This window comes from Triturus cristatus, chromosome 1_1 (assembly GCF_964204655.1).
Source record: "Triturus cristatus chromosome 1_1, aTriCri1.1, whole genome shotgun sequence".
Lineage (NCBI taxonomy): Eukaryota > Metazoa > Chordata > Amphibia > Caudata > Salamandridae > Triturus > Triturus cristatus.
In genome coordinates this window covers 450,473,576-450,487,119 of record NC_140579.1, presented here as the reverse complement: position 1 = coordinate 450,487,119, position 13,544 = coordinate 450,473,576, and positions in this window count along the sequence as shown.

Sequence of the window (13,544 nt, the reverse complement as noted above, 5' to 3'; positions counted from 1 at the left end):
TTCATATGAAAGGTGTTTCTCCTTTACAGGGCACGGATAGAGTGATTTAGGGTGAATGTTGGTGTAATGGGCCCCACCAGCGTGTGATGTGTGTATGCGTGTGTGACTGTGAAATCATTCCGTCCGTAGAAGTAGAGGGGATTTGGAAGCTCTGATCTGCACCAGAAGCACCCGCATGCCTGTGAGAGGTACCTGACCTGAGAAAGATGGTGGGAGCCTTCTCAGCAAACCCACATTTGCAAGACTGTAAGCTCTACTGATGACGGTTAAAGAATGAGAAACACGTGTCTAGAGATCAGCACTATCTGCGCAAACTGTGGCGAAACACTCAAACACTCTTGAAGCAAGCAAGTAACTGAAACTGCAATTACCACAATGTCAGGAGCGAACCTTGCTGGGAGGTGAAGCGGCGTCCTCACACCCCTGTTCCTGTTTAATAGGTCTCCAGTGAGTCATTGAGCTAACGAGCTCGTGGATAAAGCACCCGCATGCCTGTGAGAGGTACCTCACCTGAGAAAGATGTTGGCAGCCTACTCAGCAAACCACACATTTTTAAGACTGTAATCTCTACCTATGACAGTTAAAGAACCAGAACCACGTGTCTAGAGATCAGCACTATCTGCGCCGACTGTGGCGAAACACTCGAACACTCTTGAAGCAAGCAAGTAACTGAAACTGCATTTACCACAATGCCAGGGGCTAACCTTGCTGTGAGGTAAAGCGGTGTACTCCATACCCTGTTCCTGTTTAATAGTACTCCCGAGAGTCATTGAGCTGACGAGCTAGTGGATGAAGCACCCGCATGCCTGTGAGAGGTACCTGACCTGAGAAAGAGATTGGCAGCCTACTCCGCAAAGCGCACGTTTGAAAAACTGTAATCTCTACTGATGACGGTTAAAGAACCAGAACCACGTGTCTAGAGATCAGCACTATCTGCGCCAACTGTGGCGAAACAATTGAACACTCTTGAAAGCAAGCAAGTAACCGAAACTGCATTTACCGCAATGCCAGGGGCGAACCTTGCTGGGAGGTGAAGCGGAGTCCTCCCACCCCTGTTCCTGTTTAATAGTTCCCCAGTGAGTCATTGAGATGACGAGCTTGTGGATGAAGCACCCGCATGCCTGTGAGAAGTAGCAGACCTGAGAAAGATGTTGGCAGCCTACTCAGCAAACCCCAGATTTAAAAGACTGTAATCTCTACTGATGACGGTTAAAGAACCAGAAACACGTGTCTAGAGATCAGCACTATCTGCGCCAACTGTGGCCAAACACTCAAACACTTTTAAAGCAAGCAAGTAACTGAAACTGCATTTACCAATATGCCAGGGTGCGAACCTTGCTTGGAGTTGAAGCGGTGTGGTCCCACCCCAGTTCCTGTTTAATAGTACTCCTGTGAGTCATTGAGCTGACAAGCTCGTGGATGAGGCACCCGCATGCCTGTGAGAGGTACCTGATCTGAGAACGGTGTTGGCAGCATACTCAGCAAACCCCACATTTGAAAGACTGTAATCTCTACTGATGATGGTTAAAGAGCCAGAACCACGTGTCTAGAGATCAGCACTATCTGCGCCAACTGTGGCGAAACAATTGAACACTCTTGAAAGCAAGCAAGTAACCGAAACTGCATTTACCGCAATGCCAGGGGCGAACCTTGCTGGGAGGTGAAGCGGAGTCCTCCCACCCCTGTTCCTGTTTAATAGTTCCCCAGTGAGTCATTGAGATGACGAGCTCGTGGATGAAGCACCCGCATGCCTGTGAGAAGTAGCAGACCTGAGAAAGATGTTGGCAGCCTACTCAGCAAACCCCAGATTTAAAAGACTGTAATCTCTACTGATGACGGTTAAAGAACCAGAAACACGTGTCTAGAGATCAGCACTATCTGCGCCAACTGTGGCGAAACAATTGAACACTATTGAAAGCAAGCAAGTAACCGAAACTGCATTTACCACAATGCCAGGGGTGAACATTGCTGGGAGGTGGAGCGGTGTGCTCCCACCCCTGTTCCTGTTTAATAGTACTCCCATGAGTCATTGAGCTGACAAGCTGGTGGATGAAGCACCCGCATGCCTGTGAGAGGTACCTGACCTGAGAAAGATGTTGGGAGCCTGCTCAGCAAACTCCACATTTGCAAGACTGTAAGCTCTACTGATGACGGTTAAAGAACCAGAAACACGTGTCTAGAGATCAGCACTATCTGCGCCAGATGTGACGAAACACTCGAACACTCCTGAAGCAAGCAAGTAACTGCAACTGCAATTACCACAATGTCAACGGAGAACCTTGCTGGGAGGTGAAGTGGTGTGCTCCCACCCCTGCTCCTGTTTAATAGTTCTCCCGTGAGTCATTGAGCTGACGAGCTGGTGGAGGAAGCACCCGCATGCCTGTGAGAGGTACCAGACCTGAGAAAGATGTTGGAAGCCTACTCAGCAAACCCCAAATTTGAAAGACTGTAATCTCTACCTATGACAGTTAAAGAACCAGAACCACGTGTCTAGAGATCAGCACTATCTGCGCCAGCTGTGGCGAAACACTCGAACACTCGTGAAGCAAGCAAGTCACTGAAACTGCATTTATCACAATGCCAGGGGCGAAACTTGCTGGGAGGTGAAGCGGTGAGCTCCCACCCCTGTTCCTGTTTAGTAGTTCTCCCATGAGTCATTGAGCTGACGAGCTTGTGGATGAAGCACCCGCATGCCTGTGAGAGGTACCAGACCTGAGAAAGATGTTGGCAGCCTACTCAGCAAACCCCACATTTGAAAGACTGTAATCTCTACCTATGACAGTTAAAGTTCCAGAACCACGTGTCTAGAGATCTGCACTATCTGCGCCAACCGTGGCGAAACACTCGAACACTCTTGAAGCAAGCAAGTAACTGAAACTGCATTTAACACAATGCCAGGGGCGAACCTTGCTGGGAGGAGAAGCGGTGTGCTCCCACCCCTGTTCCTGTTTAATAGTACTCTCGTGAATCATTGAGCTGATGAGCTCGTGGATGAAGCACCCGCATGCCTGTGAGAGGTACCTGACCTGAGAAAGATGTTGGCAGTCTAATCAGCAAGCCCCAAATTTCAAAGTCTGTAATCTCTACTGATGACGGTTCAAGAACCAGAACCACATGTCTAGAGATCAGCACTATCTGCGCCAACTGTGGCGAAACACTCGAACACTCTTGAAGCAAGCAAGTAACTGAAACTGCATTTACCAGAATGCCAGGGGCGAACCTTGCTGTGAGGTGAAGCGGTGTGCTCCCACCCCTGTTCCTGTTTAATAGTTCTCCCGTGAGTCATTGAGCTGACGAGCTGGTGGATGAAGCACCTGCATGCCTGTGAGAGGTACCAGACCTGAGAAAGATGTTGGAAGCCTACTCAGCAAACCCCACATTTGAAAGACTGTAATCTCTACCTATGACTGTTAAAGAACCGGAACCACGAGTCTAGAGATCAGCACTATATGCGGCATCTGTGGCGAAACACTCGAACACTCTTGAAGCAAGCAAGTAACTGAAACTGCATTTACCACAATGCCAGAGGCGCACCTTACTGGGAGGGGAAGTGGTGTGCTCCCACCCCTGCTCCTGTTTAATAGTTCTCCCGTGAGTCATTGAGCTGACGAGCTGGTGGATGAAGCACCCGCATGCCTGTGAGAGGTACCTGACCTTGGAAAGAAGTTGGGAGCCTACTCAGCAAACCCCACATTTGCATGACTGTAAGCTCTACTGATGACGGTTAAAGAACCAGAAACACGTGTCTAAAGATCAGCACTATCTGAGCCAACTGTGGCAAAACACTCGAACACTCTTGAAGCAAGCAAGTAACTGAAACTGCAATTGCCACAATGTCAGGGGCGAACCTTGCTGGGAGGTGAAGCGGTGTGTTCCCACCCCTGTTCCTGTTTAATAGTTCTCCAGTTAGTCATTGAGATGACGAGCTCATGGATGAAGCACCCGCATGCCTGTGAGAGGTACCAGACCTGAGAAAGATGTTGGCAGCCTACTCAGCAAACCCCAGATTTGAAAGACTGTAATCTCTACTGATGACAGTTAAAGAACCAGAAACACGTGTCTAGAGATCAGCACTATGTGCGTCAACTGTGGCGAAACACTCAAACACTCTTGAAGCAAGCAAGTAACCGAAACTGCATTTACCACAATGCGAGGGGCAAACCTTGCTGGGAGGTGAAGCAGTGTGCTCCCACCCCTGTTCCAGTTTAATAATTCTCCTGTGAGTCATTGAGCTGACGAGCTGGTGGATGAAGCACCTGCATGCCTGTGAGAGGTACCAGACCTGAGAAAGATGTTGGAAGCCTACTCAGCAAACCCATCATTTGAAAGACTGTAATCTCTACCTATGACAGTTAAAGAACCGGAACCACGTGTCTAGAGATCAGCACTATATGCGCAACTGTGGCGAAACACTCGAACACTCTTGAAGCAAGCAAGTAACTGAAACTGCATTTACCACAATGCCAGGGGCGAACCTTGCTGGGAGGTGAAGCGGTGTGCTCCCACCCTTGTTCCTGTTTAATAGTACTCCCATGAGTCATTGAGCTGATAAGCTGGTGGATAAGGCACCCGCATGCCTGTGAGAGGTACCTGACCTGAGAAAGAAGTTGGGAGCCTACTCAGCAAACCCCACATTTGCATGACTGTAAGCTCTACTGATGACGGTTAAAGAACCAGAAACACGTGTCTAGAGATCAGCAATATCTGCGCCAACTGTGGCGAAACACTCGAACACTCTTGAAGCAAGCAAGTAACTGAAACTGCAATTGCCACAATGTCAGGGGCGAACCTTGCTGGGAGGTGAAGCGGTGTGCTCCCACCCCTGTTCCTGTTTAATAGTTCTCCAGTGAGTCATTGAGATGACGAGCTCATGGATGAAGCACCCGCATGCCTGTGAGAGGTACCAGACCTGAGAAAGATGTTGGCAGCCTACTCAGCAAACCCCAGATTTGAAAGACTGTAATCTCTGCAGATGACAGTTATAGAACCAGAAACACGTGTCTAGAGATCAGCACTATCTGCGCCAACTGTGGCGAAACACTCGAACACTCTTGAAGCAAGCAAGTAACTGAAACTGCATTTACCACAATGCCAGGGGCAAACCTTGCTGGGAGGTGAAGCGGTGTGCTCCCACCCCTGTTCCTGTTTAATAGTACTCCTGTGAGTCATTGAGCTGACAAGCTGGTGGATAAGGCACTCGCATGCCTGTGAGAGGTAACTGATCTGAGAAAGGTGTTGGCAGCATACTCAGCAAACCCCACATTTGAACGACTGTAATCTCTACTGATGATGGTTAAAGAACCAGAACCATGTGTCTAGAGATCAGCACTATCTGCATCAACTGTGGCGAAACACTCGAACACTCTTGAAGCAAGCAAGTAACTGAAACTGCATTTTCCACAATTCCAGGGGCGAACCTTGCCGGGAGGTGAAGTGGTGTGCTCCCACCCCTGTTCCTGTTAATAGTTCTCCCGTGAGTCATTGAGCTGACGAGCTGGTGGATGAAGCACCCGCATGCCTGTGAGAGGTACCAGACCTGAGAAAGATGTTGGAAGCCTACTCAGCAAATCAAACATTTGAAAGACTGTAATCTCTACCTATGACAGTTACAGAACCAGAACCACGTGTCTAGAGATCAGCACTATCTGCGCCAACTGTGGCGAAACACTCGAACACTCTTAAAGCAAGCAAGTCACTGAAACTGCATTTATCACAATGCCAGGGGAGAAACTTGCTGGGAGGTGTAGCGGTGAGCTCCCACCCCTGTTCCTGTTTAGTAGTACTCCCAAGAGTCATTGAGCTGACGAGCTCGTGGATAAAGCACCCACATGCCTGTGAGAGGTACCTGACCTGAGAAAGATGTTGGCAGCCTACTCAGCAAACCCCACATTTGAAAGACTGTAATATCTACCTATGACAGATAAAGAACCAGAACCACGTTTCTAGCGATCAGCACTATCTGCGCCAACTGTGGCGAAACACTCGAACACTCTTGAAGGAAGCAAGTAACTGAAACAGCATTTACCACAATGCAAGGGGCGAACCTTGCTGGGAGGTGAAGCGGTGTGCTCCCACCCCTGTTCCTGTTTAATAGTACTCCCGTGAGTCATTGAGCTGACGAGCTGGTGGATGAAGCACCCGCATGCCTGTGAGAGATACCTGACCTGAGGAAGATGTTGGCAGCCTACTCAGCAAACCCCACATTTGAAAAACTGTAATCTCTACTGATCACGGTTAAAGAACCAGAAACACATGTCTAGAGATCAGCACTATATGCGCATACTGTGGCGAAACACTCAAACACTCTTGAAGCAAGCAAGTAACTGAAACTGCGTTTTCCACAATGCCAGGGTGCGAACCTTGCTGTGTGGTGAAGCGGTGTGTTTCCACCCCTGTTCCTGTTTAATAGTTCTCCCGTGAGTCATTGAGCAGACGAGCTGGTGAATGAAGCACCAGCATGCCTGTGAGAGGTACCTGACCTCAGAAAGATGTTGGCAGCCTACTCAGCAAACCCCACATTTGAAAGACTGTAATCTCTACCAATGACAGATAAAGAACCAGAACCACGATTCTAGAGATCTGCACTATCTGCGCCAACTGTGGCGAAACACTCGAACACTTTTGAAGGAAGCAAGTAACTGAAACTGCATTTACCACAATGCAAGGGGCGAACCTTGCTGGGAGGTGAAGCGGTGTGCTCCCACCCCTGTTCCTGTTTAATAGTACTCCCATGAGTCATTGAGTTGACAAGCTGGTGGATAAGGCACTCGCATGCCTGTGAGAGGTACCTGACCTGAGAAAGATGTTGGCAGCCTACTCAGCATACCCCACATTTGAAAGACTGTAATCTCTACTGATGATGGTTAAAGAACCAGAACCATGTGTCTAGAGATCAGCACTATCTGCGTCAACTGTGGCGAAACACTCGAACACTCTTGAAGCAAGCAAGTCACTGAAACTGCATTTATCACAATGCCAGGGGCGAACCTTGCTGGGAGGTGAAGCGGTGAGCTCCCACCCCTGTTCCTGTTTAGTAGTACTCCCATGAGTGATTGAGCTAACGAGCTCGTGGATAAAGCACCCGCATGCCTGTGAGAGGTACCTGACCTGAGAAAGATGTTGGTAGTCTACTCAGCAAACCACACATTTTTAAGACTGTAATCTCTACCTATGACAGTTAAAGAACCAGAACCACGTCTCTAGAGATCAGCACTATCTGCGCCAACTGTGGCGAAACACTCGAACACTCTTGAAGCAAGCAAGAAACTGAAACTGCATTTACCACAATGCCAGGGACTAACCTTGCTGGGAGGTGAAGCGGTGTGCTCCCACCCCTGTTCCTGTTTTATAGTACTCCCTTGAGTCATTGAGCTGACGAACTAGTGGATGAAGCACCCGCATGCCTGTGAGAGGTACCTGACCTGAGAAAGATGTTGGCAGCCTACTCAGCAAAGCCCATATTTGAAAAACTGTATTCTCTACAGATGACGGTTAAAGAACCAGAAACACGTGTATAGAGATCAGCACTATATGCGCCAACTGTGGTGAAACACTCAAACACTCTTGAAGCAAGCAAGTAACTGAAACTGCATTTACCACAATCCCAGGGTGCGCACCTTGCTTGGAGGTGAAGCGGTGTGTTCCCGCCCCTGTTCCTGTTTAATAGTACTCCTGTGAGTCATTGAGCTGACAAGCTCATGGATGAAGCACCCGCATGCCTGTGAGAGGTACCTGATCTGAGAAAGGTGTTGGCAGCATACTCAGCAAACCCCACATTTGAAAGACTGTAATCTCTACTGATGATGGTTAAAGAACCAGAACCACGTGTCTAGAGATCAGCACTATCTGCGTCAACTGTGGCGAAACACTCGAACACTCTTGAAGCAAGCAAGTAACTGAAACTGCATTTTCCACAATTCCAGGGGCGAACCTTGCCGGGAGGTGAAGCGGTGTGCTCCCACCCCTGTTCCTGTTAATAGTTCTCCCGTGAGTCATTGAGCTGACGAGCTGGTGGATGAAGCACCCGCATGCCTGTGAGACATACAAGACCTGACAAAGATGTTGGAAGCCTACTCAGCAAACCCCAGATTTCAAAGACTGTAATCTCTACTGATGACGGTTAAACAACCAGAACCACGTGTCTAGAGATCAGCACTATCTGCGCCAACTGTGGCGAAACACTCGAACACTCTTGAAACATGTAAGTAACCGAACACTGCATTTACCACAATGCCAGGGGCGAACCTTGCTGGAGGTGAAGCGGCGTCCTCCCACCCCTGTTCCTGTTTAATAGTTCTCCAGTGAGTCATTGAGCTGACGAGCTCGTGGATGAAGCACCTGCATGCCTGTGAGACGTACCAGAAATGAGAAAGATGTTGGCAGCCTACTCCCCAAACCCCAGAATTGAAAGACTGTAATCTTTACTTATGACAGTTAAAGAACCAGAAACACGTGTCTAGAGATCAGCACTATCTGCGCCAACTGTGGCGAAACACTCGAACACTCTTGAAGCAAGCAAGTAACTGAAACTGCATTTAACACAATGCCTGGGTGCGAACCTTCCTGTGTGGTGAAGCGGTGTGTTCGCACACCTGTTCCTGTTTAATAGTTCTCCCGTGAGTCATTGAGCTGACGAGCTGGTGGATGAGGCACCCGCATGCCTGAGAGAGGTACCTGACCTGAGAAAGATGTTGGCAGCCTACTCAGCAAACCCCAGATTTCAAAGACTGTAATCTCTACTGATGACTGTTAAAGAACCAGAATCACGTGTCTAGAGATCAGCACTATCTGCGCCAACTGTGGCGAAACACTAGAACACTCTTGAAGCAAGCAAGTAACTGAAACTGCATTTACCACAATGCCAGGGGCGAACCTTGCTGGGAGGTGAAGCGGTGTGCTCCCACCCCTGTTCCTGTTTAATAGTACTCCCGTGAGTCATTGAGCTGACGAGCTGGTGGATGAAGCACCCGCATGCCTGTGAGACATACAAGACCTGACAAAGACGTTGGAAGCCTATTCAGCAAACCCCAGATTTCAAAGACTGTAATCTCTACTGATGACGGTTAAACAACCAGAACCACGTGTCTAGAGATCAGCACTATCTGCGCCAACTGTGGCGAAACACTCGAACACTCTTGAAACATGTAAGTAACCGAACACTGCATTTACCACAATGCCAGGGGCGAACCTTGCTGGAGGTGAAGCGGCGTCCTCCCACCCCTGTTCCTGTTTAATAGTTCTCCAGTGAGTCATTGAGCTGACGAGCTCGTGGATAAAGCACCTGTATGCCTGTGAGACGTACCAGACCTGAGAAAGATGTTGGCAGCTGTGAGAAGTTGGCCTGGTATATGATGCTCACTAGTTAAAGTGATCACCTTGTACCATGCCAAGCAACCCTTATGGTGTGGTTGTAAGTCAACCTTTTCGGACTAGCTGCCCTAGTGGTAGCGTAGGCTAAGCAGTCTTTGAGGCTAAACTCGGGAAACGTGTTAAGCCAGCTGTTTTACCAAATGTAACCCCCTTTTATACCAATGAAAGGACACCACACAGATATATATTCAAAATATATATGTATTTATTTCTCAAAGTAACACAGGAGCACAAATCGTCAAACAAGATTACAGTAGAATACACAGAAGTTGCACTTTATATGGATAGGCCCTGGTGGCCACTCAAACCATATACTAAAATAGTGGTATAAGTACCACGAACAGAAAAGGGAAAAGGCCTAGGGCCTCTAGAATCGCTGGGCCTACAAGGAGCTAACTTCAGTTAGTGACCAGGAGGTCCACGGGTGGCGTGTGCAGAGCAAATAGTCACACGGGTGCTCCCATAGGTTTCAATGGGTGCGTAAAAAGTACAAAGTTACTGCAAAGAGGATCTTCCGGATGGACTAGGAACTCAAGATTTGGAACACAGGCACTAGAGATGTAATACTACACTTGGGCACAGGTGTGCCAGCTTTACCTCACCCACAGGAAGCGGGTGCATAGGCCTCGAAGTGCGTCGGGTTTCTTCTATCTGTTCCGTGGAGCTTGAAGACAAAGATGCTGCAGGCGGTCGGTCCGGGAGAGATGCAGTGGATCCAAGAGTGGATCGGGGATGCTGAAGACCTGTAAGCAGAGGGGACAGTGTTCACAGTCACTAGCCAGTGACCAGCGTGGCACCAGGTGGGTACCAGGAAATGTCGGGTGCAAACAGGAAGAAAGGTGTAGTTTGTCTCTGCAGCCACGTGGTCCCTGGAGGTCGACGACGTCCAGGAGTCGGTTCTCGAGCTGTCCCACGCAGGCTCTCGCTGTCGGCGGTGTCGGCGACTTGAATGAAGCAAACAAGCCTTAGCAAAAGCAATTGTTGTAGGAGATGAAATAAGCTGATGGTTCTGACCAGCAAGGTCAGAAGGACGGCTCCTTTGGAGGGGAGCAAGGGCCAGTCTGGAGCAACCAGACCAGTGGTGTATTTTGTAGAGTTCGTCGCCAAGATGGCTACTAGCCAGCGGGCCAGCAACCGGTTAGGCGCGTCGAGTGGCAAAATGCAGAAGGGCCCCACGCAGATCGTGGAGATGCTGGAGGGCTCACCTTTGGTGCAGATGCTGCTCGGGTGTTAAGCTTCTCAGATCCCAAAGCACAACTTGGAGGGAGCCTCGGTTGTTGCACTTGTCAGCTTGTCGTGGTCGTTTCAAGATGGCTGGCTCCACGTGTCTCGGTGCCTCCACGGGTCTCCTCTTTTCAGGGACTGTGGATCGGGCGGTGCGAGGTCTGGAGGTCCAGGTCTTGTCAGTCTCTGGGCTCGGGCTCTGGCGGGAGGTGGCGGCAAAGCAGACGTTGATTCGCTGGATGGTGCTTGCGTTAGCAAGGTGGTCACTCCCTGACCACAGGGGAGATTTTCTTCAGTCCTCTGTGCGGCAGAGCGTCGAAGTTCCCGTCTTCTTCTTAGTGTTAAGTTGATTCCAGGATGTCTGAAGTCTTAGGACACAGCTCCTACCTTTAAGCGGATTCTAGGGGCCGGACTACCTGCTAGGTCCCTCCCTATGGGTGGGACCAGGAAGGGGGGTGGTTACACCCCCAATCCTTTGTCCAGCTCACCCCAGGCCCGGGACTGGTGTGCCCCAGGACCGGTTTGAACTGGCATATGCACCGAGGCTCCTTGTGAGCCACAGGCATGTCTGGTTTCTTTCAAGCCCTACCTGACCAATACACAAAATCCTGTCTGGGGTGGTGCATGCACCTCCCCTGGCAGGAAACCCTTTGTCCACACCTCCCAAGCTGGAAGGACTCCCAGCAGCAGGAGGGCAGACTTGTGTCTGTGGTGGCAGCATCCATTTTGTGGAGCTGAGGCTATGTCTGATTTTACCCGGGTCTCAGGTGCTGTACATGTCGTGTCCCTCTAGAAGGGTGGAATGCTAACCCCGTCGCCAGAATTGGCGAGGGGTTAGTATTCCAATTCGTATGACACCTTACTCGACATGTTTTGATAAAGCCAAACCAAAGATAGCATTTAACCGCGAGGTTCATAATGCACTTAAGAGTATATGGTATGACGATATCTGGAAACAGTAGAAGGAAGTTGTTCCGACCACTGCAGACAGGCTCAGCTCATGCCAGAGCACCATCTCACATGGAACCAAGCACTCTGCCTTCAGGATTGTTAAGGCCTGCCATAGGAGTGACTTATAGGTTACCATGTGTCCCATTTAAGGTTAGGTATAGGTACACTACACCTAAGTAAGTGGTGATTACACCAACTTACCCCAGCTGAGTGATCAGCCAGTTGTGTCAAATTGTTAGGCCAAGCCTGGGGTGGCATAATACATGCTTCAGCCCCTGGCAGGCCTTGGGTACACCAATGCCCTGGGTACCTAGTGTACACTGGTACAGGGGCTGACAGGGTGATCCACTACCAATTGGTTATGCACCTATGGTGCATAGTTTTAATTTAGTAGAGAGAACAGCAGGCTGGGGGTCTGATTGGCAGGCCCACAGCCTCAATATGTCAAAAACCAGTGAAGCAAAAAGCAAAAATTTGGGGTGACCATAGGATAGCAGACCCTACTCTCCTACACAACCCCCCCCAAACGCTGGGACATTAAACTAGCCTTGACCAGTCTCGTCTTCATGTCCTAAGTGGAAGTACCTGGAGAGACCATCTGCATTCCCATGGTCAGTACCTGGCCGGTGCTCCACTGTAAAGTCCATCCCCTGTAGGGAAATGGACCACCTAAGCAGTTTGGGGTTTTCACCCTTCATCTGATTTAGCCACAAGAGGGGCTTATGGTCGGTCTGAATCTTGAAGTGAGTGCCAAACAAGTATGGCCTCAGCTTCTTCAGGGCCCACACCACAGCAAAGGCCTCCGTCTCAATAGCTGACCAATTCTTCTCTCTGGGGGTCAACCTTCTGCTAATAAAAGCAATGGGTTGGTCTTGACCATCTACATTAAGTTGTGACAGCACAGCTCCCACACCCAACTCAGAAGCATCTGTTTGGACAATAAACCCTTTGGAGTAGTCAGGACTTTTCAGGATAGGTGCAGAGCACATGGCCTCCTTCAGGTCATCAAATGCCTTTTGACAGCTTACTGTCCACTGAACCTTTTTGGGCATCTTCTTGGATGTCAGATCATTAACAGGAGTCACAATGGACCCATAGTTCTTAACAAACTTCCTGTAGTACCCAGTCAAGCCCAAGAAAGCTCGAACTTGAGTCTGGGTGGTTGGAGGGGACCAATCCTTGATGGATTGTATCTTACTCTCCAGTGGTTGAACTTGGCCTCCACCTACAAGGTGGCCCAAATATACAACCTTACTCTGCCCTATCTGGCACTTAGTAGCCTTGATAGTGAGGCCTGCCCTTTGCAGAGCCTCAAGAGCCTTCTTCAGGTGGATCAGGTGATCCTCCCAGGTGGAGCTAAAGACAGCAATGTCATCAAGATATGCTGCGCAAAAGTCATCCAACCCAGTAAGGACTTGGTTCACCAGCCTTTGGAAGGTGGCAGGTGCATTCTTCAGACCAAAGGGCATCATCACAAATTGGTAGTGCCCTCCTGGGGTTGAAAATGCTGTTTTGGCCTTGGACTCCTCAGCTAACCTGATTTGCCAATAGCCAGCTGTCAAATCAAATGTGCTCAAAAACTTTGCAGAAGCTAGTTTGTCTATGAGCTCATCTGCCCTTGGAATAGGGTGTGCATCTGTCCTGGTGACAGCATTGAGACCCCTGTAGTCCACACAAAACCTCATCTCTCTCTTGCCATCTTTGGTGTGAGGTTTGGGGACCAGAACCACAGGGCTAGCCCAGGGGCTCTCTGAGGGTTCAATGACACCTAATTCCAGCATTTTATGTACCTCAGCCTTTATACAGTCCCTGACGTGGTCAGGTTGTCTGTAAAGCTTGTTCTGTACAGGCAGACTGTCACCAGTGTCTACCACATGGGTACACCAGTCAGTTTGACTAGGTATCAAGGAAAACATATGTGAAAATGATTGTAGAACCTGTCTACATTCAGTCTGCTGATGGGCAGTGAGGTTGCCTCCAAGGGTCACTCCTTCAACTGA